Source organism: Arachis duranensis, chromosome 7 (genome assembly GCF_000817695.3).
Source record: "Arachis duranensis cultivar V14167 chromosome 7, aradu.V14167.gnm2.J7QH, whole genome shotgun sequence".
In the NCBI taxonomy this organism is placed as follows: Eukaryota; Viridiplantae; Streptophyta; class Magnoliopsida; order Fabales; family Fabaceae; genus Arachis; species Arachis duranensis.
The window spans coordinates 58,122,820-58,129,264 of record NC_029778.3 but is presented as its reverse complement, the minus strand read 5'-3'; positions in this window follow the sequence as shown (position 1 = coordinate 58,129,264).

The following is a 6,445-nucleotide window of genomic DNA, read 5'->3' as shown; positions in this document are numbered from 1 at the left end:
TTCGTTTTTTTTTTTTTTTAAATTTCTCTCTTGGTTTAGGTCACACTTTTTCAGAGGTGCCTGAAGAGAATGAGGGAGGTTTGTGGTAGGTTTTATAAGAGAAAAAAGAGAGCAACTATGGCTCTATGAGGTTGTTGGTGTGGGGGTAAGTGAGTTGGGTAGAGAGAGATCGCGGCGTGGTAGTTGGGAGGGGAAGGGTGTTCTCGTCAAGTCAGTTCTCTTTAGGGTATAATTGGAAACTTTTGGAGTGTGGAAAGCTGGCAACGAAGTCAAATTGCTTGATTATTACAAAAATGTTACATGTTATTAAAATTAATTATTAATATATTTATATATTTATGTGTAAATATATATATAATTTATAAAAAAAATTTCAAGCAAATAATTAGCAACTAGAATAATCAAATTTACTATGGTAGAAAAATCAACCCTATAGACAAATAATCAAATTTGTTTATAGTAGCTTAAAAAAAAAATTGGGATTGTAATCAAGGAAGAGTATCTCCTTGAATAGTTTGTTTCTTTTTCCCTTTTTCTTTTGATTTTGCTATTGAATTATTAAGTTTATTGTATTATTGGAACAATTTGTGATTAATGCTTATGAGTTTTATGTTTTGATTTTTTGAGTTGTTTACTTGTGTTGCTTAATTGTTAAATTTTGAGTTTAAAATTTTCTGCACCTTTAATTTGTTAATGATTTCCATTCTTGTCATGATTCATGAGTGAGTAGTGTTTTAGTTGGTCTTCAGAGTGAATTATCAAGGTGAGTCTTGAACTATTGTATTACCTGATTAATTGAATTTATCCTTAATTTGAATTATATTAATAGACATCAACTCTAGCTATTCCTTCTTGTGGGTTAACTCGCTAGGATTATGCTGATTAATGAGAAAACCCTGACAGAATTTCTATAATCTGGTTGGTTGACTTGTAAGGACAAATTATGGAATTTTGTTTTGTTTTATTAACGAGACGGAAGGTGCGACTGTGTGCATTTATGTTGAGATAACTGACCTCGCTTACAAGTTACAATGCATCTAAATTTAGGCTTATTTACCCCCGCAAAATCTAATAATGATGTGTATTGTCTTATATGTTATTTATAGGTTAAATTATTCTACTAGTTTTTATAATTTTTTTAATATTATAATTAGATTTTTTATTTAAAAAACTTCAATCACTTCTTTCTATTAATTTTAATTTTATAATAGATTCTATCATTTTAAAATTATTTATGTTAACAAAATATTTTTTTTATAAATTCCCAATGTTAAGAATTAAGGTTGCGCTTGTTTCTGAGATCAAGACAAGACAAAATATTGAGAATAAGATTTTAAAAAATAGAAACACAGAATTTAGTATTCTTGTATTCTGTTTGGTGATAAAATAGAACAAATTATGAAAATCCAATTTATTCTTTTTTTTTCAAAAAATTTGAGAAAAAAATATAATATAAAAATATAGTAAAACTAAAACTAATGAGGAGTGTAAGATGGAAGAGAGGAAGAGTGTGTGTCCTTGGGGAGGAAAGAAGTCTCCTTTTTATAGTAAAACATTTAAGACTAAACCTAGAATTCAAATTCAAACTAAATCTGAACAAAATCAAATCTAATCGTTCAAATCTTTTCTTAATGACTCTTTGACTAACTAGTGATCTTCCTTGTAATTTAAGTTTGGTGTCTTCAAATCTTCTTTAATTACGAAGATTTCTTGGATTTGGCGCCTCTTTTTACGCAATTATGCACTTCCTTGCTGCCTGTCGGGTGCTAAATGCCGAAGGAGTGGAGTTTAGCACCAGGAGTCCTAAGAAGAATTGTTGTTGGATGCTGTTTGGCTCTAAACGCCAATGTCGCGGCGTTTAGCGCCACGATGCCATAGAAAAAGTATGGACCTCTATAACTCAAGTTATAATAATTGGAGTGTGTAGAGGTCAGGGTTGACAGCCTCCATGAATTCTCTTTGCACTTGTCTTTAATTCTTGGTTCCTCTTTGTTCTTTTCCTTATCTTTTCCTAACATTTTTCTACAAGAATCATGAAACCAAATAAATCAAAGTATTAATAGAAAAGTCTTGAAAATTATATAATTATTAAGCAAAAGTCACAACTTTTCTATAAAAAAATGCTAATGAAAAGTGCTTAAGATACTCACGCATCACCGCTCCATTCCTTCCCTCTGTCATTGTGGCTACAGTTCCCACTGTGCCAGTCTTCCCTCTATTTTGAGTCTTCGCTGTCAATCTGTTATGCATCATCTTTAACACCTCTATTATACGTCGTTGCTAACGTTTTTTGCCTCAGATATGCTTTGTTATCTCTATTATATGTCATCATTGTTACTAATGATCTGTTTTGCTGTTGTTGCCATATTCTGTGTTGTCATCTGTGGTTTGCTTCTTTTGTGGAGTTATTGTTGATTTTTCAGATTTTGTAGTATAGATTATCTAATAAACTGAAAGAATTTTAATATGTGATATGTTGTAATGTTGATATTGTTTAATATGTTGCGTTGATGGTGTTGTTGTGTTGTTCATAATTTTGATTCTGGACATTTGTTGTCATTGTCATCTGATCTAAGACCCGGGTACAAACGCATAACGGATCCAGTATGAATTTAGTCTAAATGTTTGAAATTTTATCAGGTTTAGGATCGGATAACGGTTTGAAAAATAAACCCACAAATAATTTAGGGTTAGGTCTGGGCCAAGTTAAACCCGACTTTATCCGACTCATGAACACCCTTAGTAAAAAGTATTGGAGTTAGAGAAGGAATATGCTTAGAATTTGGGAGTGGTTAGGTTAGATTAGAGGGTAATTTTATGATGAGACAATCTTATGCTGACTTGTCATTGACACATCAGTTAAGGATAGTCACGTAGTATCTCTATTAACAATGTTAACCCTGAAGAATATAATTGGAATATATTTAAAATGTTAAAGATAAAAAGTACAGTCCACCCTAATATCAAGTTAGGTTTAATTACTTTGTCAGTCTTTATAGTTTCATCAAAATTTTAATTAAGTCCCTAATTGTAGCAACAAATCGAAAAGAAGAAAATAGTTAGTTTCATAAAAAATGTGTATATATATTTTTAAAGGGTTAAGTACCATTTTCGTCCCTAACGTCTTGGGTCAAAATCAAAATCATCTCTAACATTTTTTTCTTATTAATATTATCCTCAACGTTAGAAATCGTTTTAAAATAATTATTTTTACATGAAATATTAATTACATGACGATTTTTTCCTAAAAAAATACTCTCTTTCACCCACTAATCATCCATTATCATCATCTGCTCATTACCATCACCATCACCATCACCATTATCTCTCTCTCCCTCTCTCTCTCTCTCTCTCTGTGTGTGTGTGTGTGTGTGTGTCTCTCTCTGTCTCTCTGTCTCTGTCTCTGTCTCTGTCTCTCTCTCTCTCTCTCTCTCTCTCTCTCATAATGCAATTCAAGCCAAGCTTATGTAGCTATTGAATCTGAGTTTCAGCTTTGTTCAAGACGGTGTTACTGAAACCACCAAAGAAGTCGCAGTCTCAGTGAAGACAATGAGGGTGACAGAGTTAACAAGCCTGACGTCCGTAAGGGGGACAACACCATTGTCATCTCAGAGACGGTAGTTGATACCTTGCAAGTCTTCGACGAGCATTTTGGCGAAAGGTCTGCCGTTTAGGACGACTTCTTGGGCTCGTCGAACCCTAACGGCTACGAGCTTCATGGCTTTAGTGATTTTATGAGTGTTCTTAATGGTGTCGATTCTTTCTCAGAGTTCCTTAATGATGAGAAAGAGAGAGAGAGTAGTGGTGGTGGTGGTGGTAATAATGGTGATAGTGATGAGTAGATGATGATGATGGGGTAGTTAGTGGATGGAAGAGGATGTTTTATTAAGATTTTATGATGGGACAAAATCGTTATGTAATTAACATTTTATGTGAAAAAGATTATTTTAAAATGAGTTCTAACGTTGAAGATGATATTAATAAAAAAAATCGAGAATAATTTTGATTTTGTTTCAAGATGTTAAAGATGAAAAAGGTACTTAACCATTTTTCAACCACACTTTACACACACTCTTTACAATTCACACAACTTTAATATAATCACAAATAAGCAGATTTAATACTATCATAAATAAAATATACTACACTTTCCATTATCACAAATAAAAATACTCAGTTTGAATCACAAATTCAGTAACTCGTTACTACGATAACAATGCACACTGCGAGAAAAACCACAATGCTAAAAGAGAATAAGGAAGCTAGTTTTATACGTGCTTGAGTGAGGTGGGGGAAGGCCACACCCAAAACACATGCAGGACGCCTGCCATAGTAGAGCTTTCTTGTGGTTTGCATAAATTAGATTACAAGAACAACAAAATACTGAACTGGTCCGTAAACATGTATTGCTATCACAGAATCTCGCCCCCTGGCAAGATGTCAGTGTCAGCATGTTGCCTCCTACGAGATGCTATCAACTTCATAATTGCGTGCTTTTCACCACCACTCACACTTATACATATAATTACAATTAAACCAATATGAAAATTAGTGTGTCATAAAACAACAATTTTCATATTGTGTTAGGGATGTCAACGGAGCAGGACAGGGTTAGGGGATGCCTTCCTGCTCCCTATCCAACTATCCCCGCCCCCAGATTTGCTTCCCATCTCCGTTTTCTACCGTGGAGAATATTGCTCCCCATCCCCATTCCCCACAAGGCCCCATCTTTTGCGGGGACTCCATTCTCCATTTCTCTGATAGTTCTGACTAATTATTAATTTTCATAGGAATAGAACTGAAAGTATCTATCCTATACAAAAACAGCAAGATTTTATACAAAAAGTCTAAACAACAAGATGGTGACTTCTTTCAAAATGACACAGTGGGGGACGCTGATGAGCGGATAATTTATACGCTTTTTGGCATTGTTTTTAGTATATTTTTAGTATGTTTTAGTTAGTTTTTATTATATTTTTATTACTTTTTATTTAAAATTTACTTTTCTGGACTTTACTATGAGTTTGTGTGTTTTTCTGTGATTTCAGGTATTTTCTGGCTGAAATTGAGGGACCTGAGCAAAAATCTAATTCAGAGGCTAAAAAGAACTACAGATGCTGTTGGATTCTGACCTCCCCGCACTCAAAGTGGATTTTTTGGAGCTACAGAAGCCTAATTGGCGCACTCTCAATTGCGTTGGAAAGTAGACATCCTGGGCTTTTTAGTAATGTATAATAGTCCATACTTTTCTTGATATTTGATGGCCCAAACTGGCGTTTCAAATCAGCTCAAGAATTCTGGCGTTTAACGCCAGAACTGGCACAAGAATGGGAGTTAAACACCCAAACTGGCACAAAAGCTGGCGTTTAACTCCAAGAAAAGTCTCTACACATGAAAGCTTCAATGCTCAGCCCAAGCACACACCAAGTGGACCCGGAAGTGGATTTTTATGTTATTTACTCATCTTTGTAAACCCTAAGCTACTAGTTCTCTACAAATAGGACCTTTTGCTATTGTATTAGACATCTTTTGATCACTTTAGATCTTAGGATCATCTTTGGATGTCTAGTTCTTAGATTATGGGAGGCTGGCCATTCGGCCATGCCTAGACCTTGTTCTTATGTATTTTCAACGGTGGAGTTTCTGCACACCATAGATTAAGGTGTGGAGCTCTGATATACCTCGAGTATTAATGCAATTACTATTGTTCTTCTATTCAATTCAGCTTAAGCTAGATAGATGGCGGCATTCATGGGAATCCGGAAAGTATAACATTGTCTGTGGGATTCTGAGTAGGATTCTGGAATTGAATGACTGTGACGAGCTTCAAACTCCTGAGGCTGGGCGTTAGTGATAGACGCAAAAGAATCACTGGATTCTATTCCAACCTGATTGAGATTCGACAGATGAATAGCCATGCTGTGACAGAGCGCGTTGAACATTTTCACTGAGAGGACGGGACTGTAGCCATTGACAACGATGATGCCCAACATACAGCTTGCCATGGAAAGGAGTAAGAAGGATTGGATGAAGACAGTAGGAAAGCAGAGAGATGGAAGGGACAAAGCATCTCCATACGCTTATCTGAAATTCTCACCAATGAATTACATAAGTATCTCTATCTTTACTTTATCTTTCAATCATTAATCCTCCATAACCATTTGAATCCGCCTGAATGAGATTTACAAGATGACCATAGCTTGCTTCATACCAACAATCTCCGTGGGATCGACCCTTACTCGCGTAAGGTTTATTACTTGGACGACCCAGTGCACTTGCTGGTTAGTTGTGCGAAGTTGTGATAAAGAGTTGAGATTGCAATTGAGTGTACCATGTTGATGGTGCCATTGATGATCATAATTTCGTGCACCAAGTTTTTGGCGCCGTTGCCGGGGATTGTTTGAGTTTGGACAACTGACGGTTCATCTTGTTGCTTAGATTAGGT